Raw genomic sequence first — 16,103 nt, 5'->3', positions numbered from 1 at the left:
GTCTACATAGATAAAACCCCCTGTGTCAGAGCAGCTGGTTGGGAAATGGCCACACAGAGACTGGTGCCTTTCCAACACATCGCAATCTAACTAGATAGCAAATTCCCATGGTTGTTAAGTGGCTAATGGGGCATGAACACCTGGCACTGGTACCAGACCTACACATTGCTGCCTAACTGGATCATTTTTTCCATTGACGAGGAGAAGCTCATTGGTGCCAGGCCAACACAAAGCAATCCTCAACAGCTCTGGTCTTTCCCATTTGACTTATCCACGAGCAAACACAATTTGGACATCCTAAGACACTAAGTACTAAGTAAGTAAAAGGAGATAAGAGCGTTTCCTCGTGAGATTCAGAGGGTAATGAGAGACACATTACTATTGGGAGGCGTGTGGTGCAGTGGGTTGTTCGTTGGTGTTGGGACAGGGGGGTCACAGGTTCAAACCCCACTGCAGTCAGCATGTCGTTGTGTCCCTGAGACACTTCACCCCAAATTGCTCCAGAGGGGATTGTCCACAGTATTGAGTATGTAAGTCGCTTTGGATAAAAGCATCTAACAAGTGTCATGTAATGTAATATTGAATAAGGCATACTGCAGTGAAAAGATACGATAATCCAAGACACAAGCAGAGGTTCAACTGTAGATCTGAAGTGATTGACCAATACTCTGATGATAACCTAGTTATGACTTTGTGAAATAAAATAAAGGATAGCATACAAAATGACATTATTTTCATTTAAAATAGAAACGTCTTTGGCATCTCTCACTGCAGTCAAACAAATAAACACAAATAAATAAATAAAAGCGGTATTTTGAGATGTTTACATTTTAGAATTGTTCTTTTCTACCCTTGTAATTTCCCTTATGCACTTATTTTTTCAACAGAAACAACGGCACTGGTACCACACTTACACCTTGCTGCCTAACTGGGACGTTTTTTCCATTGAAGAGGAGAAGCTCATTGGTGCCAGGCCAACACATAGCAATCTAACTAGATATTCAATTCCCCTTGTGGCCGAGGTGATCATTAGGATTGCTGGTTTGTGCCAGGCTCACAAATAGCAGTGTCACTATATATGTTAATACCCATTGTGGCTGATAATCTCTGGAGGAATGGCCACACATTGGTGCCAGGCCCGCACATAGCAATCTAACTAGAGAGTTTATTCCCATTGTGACCATGCCCATGCAGAAGCTAATGCCAGTCCCACAGATAGAAGATCCTCATCTCATTGGAGGAAAGGGTTTGAATCCATGGAGTTTGTTGTACAAATAAATCATCATGAGGTAGGAGTCTAGACACCAATCTCTAATTATGCCATGTCATCTAATTTTCAAACTTAATGAAATGGTTTCTTCCGAAGTAAATGAAAACCAATGTCAAATCTATGACAAAAGATGTCAACTTAATGTGACGGTAATTAAGAATGAGTGTTTTATTTGTATGTTTCTTCACATTAAGGTGATTGTGTTTCCGCTGTTAATCTATGAGTTGTATTTCCTCCCCTGCAGTGAGAGTCTCAGCAGGAGGTGAGAGTGAAAACTGCTTCATAGGAAGTTTCTCTGTCGCATCATTAGGGTCGCTGACGGGGGTCCTTCAGATACTCCTTCAATGGTACAATGTAAATCTACAATTATCGTAATTAATTAACAGCGATTACCATCTATCTGCCAAGGACACAGAGACACAGAGTGAATAACACCTTCACTTTATCTGTGAGGCTCCAGGTGTGATTTTGACCACGGGGGGGGAATGCAGTTAGAGATAATTACAATTAAAACACCAGCCAAGGGCAGACTGTGTGTCAACACTTATTAGATCAAAACAGTCTGATTAAGCAGATTCACGTCCACAAGATACAAATGATGTGGAGGAGGTACATTAACATGCAAAGAGAGGTGAGTGTTATTAACCCTCTAATTCATTAAAGTTGGATTAGGTTGATCATAACTATATATTTAATATAACCACAGATGACATTTAACCCTAACCCTAATTTGGAGCAAGCAAAGTCATTGATCACCAACCAAATGTGCAGCTCGATGCAACTCCTTTCAGCTAATTGTTTTGGGACTGCGTTCATTCTGAAATACCGATAGTGTGAAAAACGTCCCATTGGACCGCAAGCCCATTTTCGGAAATCTACTCACTCCCCGCAACAGACAGAAGAAGATGACTGATGATTATGCAATGATATGATTCCACAATCTCCTCCCCTACTATTTTGGTTAGACATTGGTTCAGGTTAGGGTAAGAACATCAGGGTCTAACTGGAAATAAAGAAGGTCCAATGCCTGATAATCAGTGATGTTCTTGAAGGTATATATTGCATTTTTTGGGGCAATCAGCCTTCAAAACAGTGTTTACGGGACAAATGGGGTTTCAGAATGATTGACCAATGAAATGGCAACCCTGGTTAGCGTTTCTTGCCCACATAGTAAAGTGGATTCTCACTGCTTTCATACGTTATCCCCATATTAAGGTGTGTACTACAGTACATAATGCTGAGCAAATATTTGCCTACATTACATTACATGACATGTTACTTGTTAGACGCTTTTATCCAAAGCGACTTACATACTCAATACTGTGGACAATCCCCACAGGAGCAATTTGGGGTGAAGTGTCTCAGGGACACAACGACATGCTGACTGCAGTGGGGTTTGAACCTGTGACCCCCTGATCCGAACACCAACGCACAACCCACTGCGCCACACACCTCCACGTACATACTTGTCTGTTTAGGTCTGTTAACCAGGTTTGTAATGGCCGCGTATTTGTGGATTATTTCTGATTAAGTCACAGTATTTTTAACTCGTAATTGCGTCAATTCACTTTGCATTCTGTCTAAATACACAGTTAAAACGCAGACAATCATTTCCAGCCAACAAACAGGCATAAAGAAAACTTTTTGTCAGCAACAAGAGTAGAAATACTGAACGTCTAGCAGCTACTTACCTAATTTTCCTACAGACAATTTCCATTCGTAGTTGTCTCTTCATTTGTTTTCCGCTGTTCACTCAATCCACATGGTTTTAACAAAACATCCTCTCAGATATCATGTGTTAGTTGTTGAAGACTTACACCTGACAGTTCCTTTGTGAAAAGATGTTTGATACTGAAGGAATGAAAACAATAGGAAAGAGAAAAGGGGATGAAGGTCCCTATGTGAAATCACACCAGACACATGGTTGATATGCAGTTAAATGTGGCACGCTGTAATTATTTGGCAACCAACTATTAAATCCACCTACCACCCATCACTCCACCTGACTGCCTTTTGTTGTCTTTCACATGTGTTAGTTTTCTGTTATATAGTTTTGTTCCTAACTCTAACTCTAAAGGAGTGAACAGAAGCATCATTTTGGTCCGTTATCAAGGTACGACTTCAGATAACTCCATTATGAATCAAAACTAAAGGGTACCCAAGTGATTTAATTGATCCTAAGAACGCATAAAGAACTAGAAAATCAGAGTAGCAGCAACCAAGATATCGTTTTGCATGCGAGAATGGGTAAAGACCCCAAATGTCAGACTTTGAAAAGACCCAAATCCTCGTAAAACGGTCACAACAGGTCATGATCGTGATGTGTGAAACCTGTGGAGTGGCTCTTCTTTCCACCAATGAAACTCTGGATTCATATGCAGTAGGGACAGGAAATAGAGAGGGCATGCTCTGTTTATGAATGAAATGCAAACAGGATCCCCAGGCCTCATAATGAATATGAATATGGATCTTATGCATTGCCGAAAGCACTGTTTTGCTTATACATGTGACAATGCCCGGTATTAATGTACACTGTTACGATTATCGCCAAACCCATGTCAAGCGCTTTGGCCAGCAGGCAGTTGTATCAGTGGCCGGTCAATTGGTTTATTCATGTTATGGGAGACACTTTTAAAGCGTATGAAATCTGGCTTTACTCCACTGCATACTAACAAAGCCAGTGTTGATTTCTCATCTTTCTATCCACATGAGCACGAAGCCAGCAGGAGGCTACATCTTTTTAAATAATCCATTCAACACCTTCAGATCCCACGTGAGATCAGTGTAAGTTTCTCCCAGTTTTCAAGCTCCTGCATACAAAAGATCCCGAATGTAAGAACAAGATTTCTTCAGAGAATAGATCGGTTAAATATGCATCAGCCGGCCGATGCTATTCAGCTCGTCTCCTGCTGCTCTGGGACTGAAATCTATTGAGATGAAGCAGCTTGGTTCCTGACTGAAACCCTGCTCTCTCTCTCTTTGTATCCTGTTCTTTTGTCAGAATTGAAGCCATAACATGATGGAGGACCAGTGGAGCCTCAGAAATAAGAGAGAACACACCAAAAGTGCTTTTTTGGGGTTTTCAGTGTTGTGTGGAATAAATTGATATCATTGCAGTGCAGAATTTAATAGCAGTATTGGCATGCAAAGGAATGACAAAACCTGTAAACAGAATACATCGGCAAGAATATCATTATGGGGGGATCGATTACAAACATATTCAACTTTGAGTAGGTCATATACAATTTTAATAGTTCAAAGTGATGTTCTGATGACATAGACATATAGGCAGCAATTTGTCTTGTTTATGTCAAAAAGACTTACAATGTGCAAGCACTGTTGTAGTGGAGGCTTGTTGCTTTAAGATAACATTTCATACAGAAAAGTTCAGTTTGGGATATCCATGTTCCCAAAACACTACACAGACATGTATAATACCATAAGAAAGAATTTTACAAAGTTTACCCATCATTTGTGTATTTATCTATTGTGAGATACCAGTAGAAATATGGGATTTTCATTCATTCACCAACTTTCTTCTGTGACAAAGTTACCTTTTCTTTAGAATAGAATATAATTGGGATGAAACCCTCTTTAATGGTCACACATGCAGAGCACACAGCACACACAGTGACATTTGGCCTCTGCATTTAACCCATCCTAGTACCAGGAGTCTAGTAGTGGGCAGCTATTGTACAGCGCCCGGGGAAAGGTCCCATGTCATGTTTTCCTGGTTATTACCCGTCCCCTTGTGTGTTAGGAAGGTTTCTCTGCATGTAAACGGTCTGCAGAGTCACAAACCCTCAAAGTACACCCTGTAGCGAGTACAACTCTAACACAGAAAAGACCTGTCTATGCTGCCCCAGAACGCCTCGTTGGACATTTCTCTTTTTCCATTTGTTTCTTCCGGGAACCAAAATGGACCAATCCGCGGAGCTCCTCACACACCAGGAGGGGTGGGGACCTTTAGCGTAAATGTTCAACGAACAGGGAGCCCCCTGGTTGGTAATAGACGAGTTGGGATGGTGGAGAAATGCTCTCCGCAGACCCATTCTCACAGCGTTATCAACCTTTTTCTTACTCAATATCAAGCCACACTTATTGTGTTTACTTCGGCTGTGAGTGTTTGTGTGTGCTCAGGATGAGTTTCGCTTGTTCCCGCTGTATCGCCGACCCGGAAACCACACCAGTAAGCCAGATCATTGAGCAGCGAGCCTCGCAACGTCCCGACCAATCAGAGCACACTGGGCTCACAGGGAGGGGGGGGGGGGGGGCAGGAGCTCCAACAAGCCGTTTAGGACAGAGAGTGAATACACATACTATACAGAGATGCTGTATGAGAAACCAATGTGAGTTTGGAACATTGAACAATATAAATCTATTCTAGTAGACCTCAACAATGGAATTATGATCAGTAGAAATGACCATGACATGGGACCTTTAAGAGCGCCATGGTGGTCACATTAAAATGAATAAGGGGGCTTTTCTTATAAACACAAATATTTCATATATCCTCCAAAATCAGTCTTCTGCTACAGCGAAAGCTCCTTCATGCACTATTATCTACTGAAATGTCTTCAAAATATCACATGACAACATTTGTATTTACTTCAGTCAGCTTTGACTGACATTGCCATACATTTTCATTTTTTCTTTACATAAGTCAAACCTCTTTATTGTTGCCTTTAACTCACTTGTGCGTTCAACCAATCAGGTACTTTCCCTCAACGCCATGGCCCCGCCCCTTTTTTGGAAGGAAACATTTGACTGGCGGTAAATACAGATTCTGAGGTTTTCACCAATCAGAGAATTAATAATACTGTGCAGTTTTAAATCTACAAGGAGCCCAATTACGAGGGTCAGTCAGGTCAACAATCGCTCAATATCTTCTATGATGCTTCAATATATATATTTATATTAAAATCAACAGGGGGTCGATGTCCTTTAGGCGGCAGGCTAACACTGAAACTGGGATTTCCTTGGCTTGTCAGTGTTTTATATTCTAATGCAGCTTCTACAGTCACTCATTTGACTTTTAACATTACAACCGTTCCCTGTACGATTGACGTTAAACTCATGAGCATCATAACCTAGCTGTGATGAAGTGTTTCCCATTGACTTACATGTATGGATTATGATCTCCGTCATTTGTGGACGCCTGAAGATACAGATATTTTCTTTTACCATCTTATTTTAAGTAAAGAAGATGTTCTTTTGTTGTTTGACGTGCGATACGTGACAAAGCAGCTTGTACTGTAGGCGTGATAAAACTATAGGCAGTGACGTAGCGCTGCTCTCATCTAGAACACTTTCTCATGAAGGCCAGCACAAGAGGGGTCAACAAAACAGAAAGTTAAACAGTCTCAGTTTGAGTATGTAAAACGCTGATCTTTCTCGTTGTACCACAGGAAGTTCTAGGGCGTCACAAATGAAAACTGAAGGTGTCTACTTCGTACGTAGTCTCAAACAGCAGCAACCAGCTTTTAAATCAGTTCATTGCTGGTCCAATTGCAAATAAAAACAACGTCTGGAGGTCTTCATGATCTCTTGTGGCGATTAGAAGTCCAGGATCTTCTTCTGTTGTCGTCGTCTCCTATTGGTTCCCTTCCTTCCTTCCTTCCTTCCTTTCTTCCTTCCTTCCTCTTCCTCTTCCTCAGCCGGTACAGATCTGTCACATCTATCAGGGAGAAACAGGACAGGCTATTAATACTGAGGTCGTAAATCCTCAATGGAAACAGAATGTAAAAATAGCGAAGAGGCAGTAATCAGCTCCTGTGTGCATTCAGAAAGGCAGCTATTTCTGGATTGCCCACACACACACACACCCACACACACACACACACACACACACACACACACACACACACACACACACACACACACACACACACACACACACACGGTTTAGAGGGTAGTTAACAGGATTGCCTGGCAGAATCAGATTACGTGTGAAGCATTTTTGCGGCCGCTTATGTTTCACTGCATTTTGACACTTTTGCACCACAATACAGTTTAACCTCATACAATGTGTAGAACTGCTCCAGCTGAACGGAGATCGCCCTTTAGATCATAAATCCCCAAAGTCCGTAAAATGCCTCGTTGGAGCGAAAACCAATTTGTTGAAAGCCTGTTATCCCCACTCTCCCTTCAACAAACAGAAGCACATATGGCTGATTATTATTCAGAATGAGCACAAAGGCACGACCTGCCTCTGATTTACGGTTACTTGTTGGCTCAGCTGGTTGCTTTGGAAAGGTTAAGGCATGATTGGGGAGACAAGATGAGCTTTTGCTGTGTTTTTCAGCATAATAATGACCCATATGGGCGAAGAGCCAAGGAATTCACTTGGGGAAAAAGAGCTTTGGGTGTTGCACAGAGAGTGTTTGGTTCCAGAGCAATGGGTCTTTGGTTTCAAGGCAACTGGCTTTGGGAAAAAAGTGGGTTTTCGTTCCAATGGATCATCAGAAAAATGGCATGGCAGCAGGTGAACCAGCGTCTTCTGCACATATAGTCTATGTGTCTGTATTTCTATGTGCATTCATTCATTTATCTTAAAAAATGCTGGTTTATTTCTATTTCTATTTTGAGATGTTTATATTTGAGAATTGTTTATTTCTACTCTTTTAATTTGTTATTACGTGCAATGCATTGTTTTGTTTAATGCTGCTGCATCAAAGTATTTTTCCAATTTGGAATTAATAAAGTACATCTTATCTTATCTTATCTTATCTCCTCTCCTCTCCTCTCCTCTCCTCTCCTCTCCTCTCCTCTCCTCTCCTCTCCTCTCCTCTCCTCTCCTCTCCTCTCCTCTCCTCTCCTCTCATCTCATCTCATCTCATCTCATCTCATCTCATCTCATCTCATCTCATGGACCAAAGAAACTGTATCTGTTACCATTTCCTCTAACTCTAATATAGCTATGTATGTAGGTCGGATCACATTAAAAATTCCTTGGATGAACTCCCATTTGTGGCTTTGGACGACTGGATTTATAAGATTAGTCACACTTCTCAGATTTTGTAATTATTGGGGGCTCCGTCTGAGAAACTCCAAAACCAACAATCCTCCCCTAACATAGCCAGAGCTCAGTTGTTGTTGAGCTCCAAATGCTAATTGAGTTATGTACATAGGTTGGATCAGAGCCTGATTTCCAAGGATTAGGTCCCATTTGTGGCTTTGGATGACTGCATTCAAAGAACATTTTCTAATTTTCTGCAGGGCTTCGTCTGAGGAACTTTCCGAAATCAACAGTCCTGCAAGCAAGCCCCCCATTACATCCGATTTGGCCATGTAGGGAGCAATATTGTGCGTCAGCTTGTCGCAGGTAGAGTGGGTATTTCCTTTGCTTTCAGGGTAACTGACTATGGGGAAAAAATGGGTTTTCGGGCCAATGGATCGTCAGAAAAATGGCACGCAGCAGATGAACCAGTTGGATGGAGTTTTTGGAAGAGCTGTACATAGTTTTTGTCAGTAAATCATTTGATTTTTCTGTCTGTTGTGGTCGAACTCTTGTTGTTTAACTCAAAATGCTGAATCACAGTTATATTCTGTCTGAGCTAAGTAACGTAGGTTGGATCACAGCCTGATTTCGGGAGGCTAAGCTGCCATTTGTGATTTTGGATTAAAATTAATAAGCATTTTTCTCCATAATTCCTCCATTAACATAAGGACTGGCAGGTGTTTGGAGCATTAACCTTATGCATCTGTTTGTTGCAGGTAGAGTGGGTATTTCCGGAGCAATGGGCTTCTGTTTTCAAGGTGACAGACTTTTTGTCAAAATTGGGTTTTCGGTCTTATAGAACATCCTAAAGATGGCATGGCAGCAGATAAACCAGCTCTCTGGATTATTTGCAGTGCTGTACACAGCCTTTGTATGTTAATCATATCCACCTTCATGAGTTGTCTTTGACCAAAGAAAATGTAGCTACCCTTCCACATAGTTTGAACTCAAGATGCTATGTTCGTAGGTTGGATCACAGCCTGATTTGGAAGGATGAGCTCCTATTTGTGGCTTGGGATGACTGTATTCAAACGTTTGGAAACCAGCAATCAGCAGCCTGATTTTGAAGGATTATCTTTGAATGACTGGATTAAAGAGACTATGCACACTTTTTGATTTCATTATTGTCGAGGTGGTTTGTCGGAGAAATGTTCCCGAAAAAACTAGCCCTTCAAAAAGTGACTGGCCAGGTGTGGAGCATAATACTTTTCCATCTGCTTGTTGCAGGTAGTGTTGATATTTTCAGCGCAATGGTGGTTTTTTTATAGCGGTAATGGGCTGTTGGACAAATGGGATAAGGTCCTTTTGTGTTCATTATCAACGATTTGAACTAAAAGGCAATTACATTTCCCTCTAATCCACATTGGAAGCCGTTAAGCAGCAGCAACACAACACTGTTATTGTGGCTTCACAGCCTCAGGCACTTTATCTCTCTGCTCCACACCAACAAACCAGTCCTTCTGATTGGTTCCCTCCCTCCTGAATGAAGATTCAGCTCCTGTGGTGAAGAAACACACCCATTTCTAAGGTGTTTTTCCTCCAAAGAAAACTACATTTGGCCTTAAGTTGTGTTACCGTCCCTTTTTAATGGAGACAAATGCATCAAAATAGACTAATCTAGTTTTTTGATTAAGAAGTAGAGGATCCAGAGGTTTAAAATGACCTCAAATCCTTAATATTACTTATGTTTGTTCAAAAGGGTCCACTGGGTAAAGCAAATTCCTGCATTGCCTGATTATAAAAACACAATTAAATCTACTGGTAGTTAAGTTAGTAGTGTTGCAACATTTAGCATCACTTCACACAACTTTCTACAACACTTTTGCTTTAAGACGAAAACCCCTGATCTTCTCTCAGCTCACATTTACACGACTGTATCTGAGTTATTACAACTCCCCTCGAATTCATTCATATCAAATGTAAGTGGGTCAGATGCAAATTCATTCATGGTGAATTCATTCATTCAGTGACTCTTCATTCATCTGCTTTTCAGGATTTGTTTCCCAGCTACAAACAATTCACTCGAGTCCATGTACACAAACGAGAACATATAGAACATACAATATCTGTTATGATTATATCTGATATCATTTTTACTGAGTACGTTGAGGTGGCCATACATGCTCATATAAAGCATTGCTGCTGGGTATATTTGGAAAACCTCAGATATATGAAATGCTGCATGTTGATGAATCACATCATTAATCATGGGGGTTGTTTCTTTCATTCATCTGCAACCGAGTTAAGTCATTTTCATCAGGCAAAAAAAGGACTCAAAGAAAAGCTGACCACCACAATTTAACCTTAATTTCATTTGAATAATATCTGAATTCTCGATATGAAAGAGTTTAACAAGCCTCATTTCATTACTCCATTCACAAATAAAGCTCAATGGGATCGCACAGAATGAAGGAGAGGCTCCTTTCTAACGAGGATAAGTTGCATCATCAAGAAATTGGAACGAAGTACAAATAAAGCAGACGTGTGAGGTGTTGCTTTTGATATATTTAGCGCCCATATCATTTCTGGTTCAAGTCAGTACCTTCCCCAGTTGATTAGAGATGCCAATAATGCTTTTAAACCACAAATGACAAAAGAGAGTGAAGCTAGTTACAACCGAATGCTGAACCAGGAATATTTAGGTGACAAAAAGATCTACCTTTCATTAACAAGTGACCAAAACCCTCAAGCATATCTTGATTAAATGTCTATTTAACGCTAAATGGGACCTTAACTTACTAAATGAACACATAAATAATATCATACTGTAATGGGGAAGACTAAAAAGTAGCTATTGACACTAAAAAAACATAAAAAAAAACGATTATTGAGGTGATAAATAAAGTAAGAAGTAATATAATTTTCTCATAGACTTCTATGCAACGGGACTTATATTGCAAACAGTTGCCATTTTCCTTATTAAACATCTCTCTGTTTATTTGAATTCTCTACTCTAGCCTAATCTAGTTTCTATATCTATATATCTCTATCTATCTGTTTGAAGAAATGATACTGAGGTAAGAAATAGAGTAAGAAGTAGGGGGATTTTCTCATAGACTTCTATACAATCCTGTCAGTTCACCCTATAGATAAATGCAGGTTAAAGGCACTTCATGCATTGCCTTGATTCTTAACTAAAATACCTCAACCAAAAACAACGTTTGAGTTGGGATTTCATTGTTTATCTTGCTGCCGTACAAACAGACCTTTAATGTACGTGAATTTCTTCGAAAAAAGGCCTTTTATTCATTCAACACCTCTCCTTTTATTTGACTTTCCCTCCTCTAGACTAATCCAATTTCTATCTCTGTGTGAATCAGAGCTGCAGTTCACATATTTGAAGAAATGATACTGAGGTAACAAATAAAGTAAGAAGTAGGGGGATTGTCTCGTAGACTTCTATACAATCCTGCAAACTCACCCTATAGAACAGATGCAGGTTTAAGGCACTTCATTGCCTTTTTGAGATATTTTACCAAATACCTCAACCAAAAACAAAGTATTGAGCTGTGATTTCACGGTATATCTTGCTCACTGGACCGTAGAAAAACACCTTCAATTCACGTGAATCTGTTGGAAAAACAGCTTTTATTCATTCAACACCCCTCCTTTTATTTAACTTTCCCTCCTCTAGACTAATCCAATTTCTATCTCTGTGTGAATCAGAGCTGCAGTTCACATATTTGATGATTACTTTACTTTAAGGATTTGAATCTAATACTGATGTAATCTATGCCAATCGTTAAGACCTTTGACGCAGGCTGAATTAAATATGGTTGTGTAATTTTAGCTTCAGCACCATCACTTCATACTGCTTTAAAATGTGCTTTATATGCAAGGTCACATTAAGTTGAAAGTGGATCTTATGTTTTGTAGTGACAGTTTCTTTACATATAGGTTAGTGACTAAGATCTGTTTTTAAAGTAGCTCAGTTCTTCTGGCATATCCAACACCTACAGATATTCTTTATCTCCGCTTTACATCTGATCTTATCTACCGTGACACTTTAATTACCAGAATGGGATTAATAATGTTCATCTTATCTTTGTGGAGATTACATTTAGATGTTTATGTTTCAGCTCTTGGCATTCCCTCCTGTTCAGAGTGAGAGGGTGTTCTTTAAAATCATTTCTTTATTTCTCTGCGCCTCAGGGTTTGCTATATTTTGCCCTTCCTTGTTGGCTGCGTCTTGCTTTCTTTACTCCATCGGGGGAAATAAGACCACGTGGACTCTGGAGGCGATGAATCAGACTCTCTTGCCTTTCCTGGCTCACTGACCGCTGTTGCAATTGGTTTTAACTTTTCGTTTCACACACACACACACACACACAAACACACACACACACACACCACACACACACACACACACACACACACACACACACACACACACACACACACAATGCAGACCTCTTGAGTAACACACCGTTGGGGAATATTGTTGTTGAACTCAAATAAATAAGATCTGGTCACAGCTGATTGGGTTAAGGACGTCCACACCCTGCATTACACGCTGCGTTGCCACTGAACATTGGAAGTAGATGCTGTATACAACCCAATTTGTGTTCTTTGAAATTGAAAAGGAGATTGCATTGGTTGCAGTTGTATATATGTCTTAAGTGTAATTTGGCTTGGCTTCCTATTTTGTATGGACATGCTTTTATTTTGAAGGAGAGTTAGCGCTCGTGACAGGAAGTTACGTGACGGAGAAAAAGGAGCGGAGATTAACGGAGAAAAGTTATATCTACATATACAGACGCAGAAAGTAAAGGATAACGTTTATGGTTAAGTGTTAGCACCCCCCGAAGAGGCACAAGCTCTTACGTTGATATTGGAGATTTCAATAAATTCATATCATCAGTCAAGTCTTCGACCAGTATTCGGAGGGAAATGCTACAGATGCAAAACTCAGGGTGAGGAACTGTGCAATATGAATGTTCTGTAACTCAAATGAACCCTAGCTTTATTTGACCTGGTTTGGCTCAGCAAGAAATGCCAGATTTGAGTTACACTGACTCACACAACGGGATCTTTACCTCTGAGCTTTCTATTATGCACATGTAAGCCAGTGTAGTAAATGTCAGAGTTCAGAGGACCCGAATGCAGAAGACCTTTTCTTGAAATCAAAATCCTCTCTTGGTGGAACTGGGCCAGGCAAAACAAGGCAAAACATAGACTCTCTGAGAACAAGAACCGTCCAACAACATCAAGACTCTGAGACAGACTGAAAGAAAACACTTTTCAACATAAAACGGGAAAACAAAGACAGATCTTGACATGACAAAATGAAACAGGGAAAACTATCACGGATCATAACAGTAAGTGCAATAAAACTATAAACTTCACTGCAGATTTATTTCACTTCCAATTTCACGCACAGTCATGTTAGTTTGTGCGTCTCTTGAAAGTAATCGGATCAGCTGGTATTTATTATTGTGTCTCTGGCATGCCTTCTTATTTTGTATCCTTTCCTTTAGTCTGCAGTATGTAGTGTCACACGGATTTGGCGAAAACGTTCTTCTGATTGGTTTAAACAAGACAACGTCGATAAAGTATATCTGTTTTCTCTGAATGTTGTTCTTTGTACTGTCTCTTGCTGTCTTCCTCTCCACAGAGTCTGTGCTGCGCATGCTGGTTGATAATCTTTATTGAAACATATTTTCTAAGCTTCTCTCTATCAGCTTCCTAGTGTTACCAATGAAATGTGCTGATACATGACTGAGCTCCGCACGAAGAATGGAAACCAGACTGATGATACTGTAGACATAGTCACAGGGAGGTCACTTATTGGTTTGTGGACCACATATTTGAAGCCTTGAGTTTGGCATTTTGGTGTCAGGCCCAAAATATTACAATTTGCTTTAATTGCATTAAAAAATAAACTGTAAATTATTTAAGTTGGAAACGATAACACCATGGTAGCAAACTGTCAATCACAAGGAAGCCCCGCCCTAAAACATTCCCTGTTTTATCGTCTATTTTACTTTTAATGGGACCATAATTTCAAAAATAGACATTATGCTGTATTGAAAAAGACTTGCATTTAGAGATTGAGACCAAAAACTCACAAAAACAAAGTTTTCTGAGGTAGTAAATCAAGTAAGAAGTAGGATCATTTTCTCATAGACTTCTATACAATCTTAATGCCTTTGTAACCAGTGCAGTCGCCCCCTGCTGGCCATTACATATAATGAAGGTTAAAGGCACTTAACTTAACTTTTTAGACCTGGAAATTCCTGCTTCTTTATTTATTTTTCACCTACTGTATCTTCATCATCAGGTAACAAATAGATATTGTAGTTCTTTGGTTAATGATATGTTTCACCGCCTTGGCTCGGAAACACAATCTGCTTCTATAATCTGGAAGCTTTCAAATGAATACAGGTTATATATGTTCCTCTCTAATGCGCCATGTCATTAGAGTCAAGTTCTGTTGCTGTTATAATAGCATCAGTGGGCAATAAATAGAAACGTGAGTGAGTCCAGCTGTTCTCTGGACACCTGTTGACTGGAGACTTGGCTCTCAGCCCTAACTGTTGGGACAAAACTGAATGTACTCTTCCAATATCAGAGTAACATGATAACAAAGGTATCCCAACTGTAGCTGTGTACATGACAGGATGTATGATTACCGAGCATCAGGACTGTTTGAGGCATATGATAGCTATGTGATTAACATGATGATTCAGCCTCTATGGAGAGAGACATATGACAAGCATGATCATTTCTGACGTGGAGCTAATCTGAAGTAAACATTGAATACTGCTTTCTATTCCTCCATCTTGTGACTGTGTAACTCCCTCTCTTGGATATCAGCATGTGAAGGACACTGTTCAGGAACTAGTTGATGCTCTGTATGTGATGACTACTTCCATTCTGGAGAGGATCACAAATACATGGATCCTGAGATTGAAGCTCAAGCCGGTGACGAGTGATATCGTTCTAACGTTAACCACTAAAGTCCCTCGTTTATTTTGCAATCTAATTTCTCCGCTGCCCTGTTTCCATCAGACCTCCCTAGCTGTTTCAGTGGCAGCCAAATAACCTTCTGCCCAGTTTGGCAGCGTCTCCATACAACGAGGTGCATTTCCATCGCTCTCTGCCAAAGCCCGATCATTGAGAGCTCATCAGAGACGGAGATGAGTGCATCTCAATATGCTGAGGGAGGAAGTGAGGGTTCACTGACAGCCAGTCATTTCCTGAAGCTCCACCGACAGCAGAATGCTTTCCTGCTGCATCTTTTCAGACTGTTATCATGATATTTGAAGTGTTTACACCATTTTCAAGTTTCAAGGCTTTATTGTCACGTGCACATTAGCTACAGTGAATGAAAAACTGAAGTCACAGGCTCCTCCAGCAGAGCAACATGAATATATATAGGACATAAAACAAATAAAACAGATCAAATAGTGCAAGAGAATGTTTGGAGATGTGCAAGTAAATACAAATGAAATAGAAGAGTCTATATACAGGTAAATGGAATGATTAATAATTTGCAAAATGCAATCAGATGAATGTTATGGATGTTCTTTACAAAGTGAATGTGTTCAATAGTCATATGGCCTGTTGGATCAAACTGTCCCTGAGTGTGGTGGTTTCAGACCTGATGGATTTAGTTCACTGCAGAGTAGAAACATTAGAATGATTTCCATCTCCTCCAACAGGAGCGCAGGCAGAAAGATGAACTGGGTCATTATTGTGCTTATCATCGTATTGTTGTTATTTATTCCACACCTCCTGAACACATTCAACCTGGAAACGCAGCCAATTGACATTTTGGAAATAAACTGCTAGGTCTTTTTGGATGAAAAATGCCTGGGAGTCGAGTCTTAT

At 40.2% G+C, this 16,103-nt stretch overlaps 1 protein-coding gene across 1 annotated transcript in view; it reads right to left on the bottom strand.

The window, feature by feature from the left end:
* Positions 1-6,320: 6,320 nt before the first annotated feature.
* The window catches only part of LOC117484521 (urotensin-2 receptor), a 60,809-nt gene continuing 51,026 nt past the window's right edge, over positions 6,321-16,103 (bottom strand). The window contains exon 4 of the mRNA XM_034132957.1: positions 6,321-6,947. The gene's annotated coding sequence lies outside the window, so the exon portion shown is untranslated. The remainder of the gene's footprint in view (positions 6,948-16,103) is intronic.

This window comes from Trematomus bernacchii, unplaced genomic scaffold, assembly GCF_902827165.1.
Source record: "Trematomus bernacchii unplaced genomic scaffold, fTreBer1.1, whole genome shotgun sequence".
Classification (NCBI taxonomy): domain Eukaryota; kingdom Metazoa; phylum Chordata; class Actinopteri; order Perciformes; family Nototheniidae; genus Trematomus; species Trematomus bernacchii.
The sequence above is the reverse complement of the archived record's forward strand: the minus strand, read 5'-3'. Positions and strand labels throughout refer to the sequence as shown.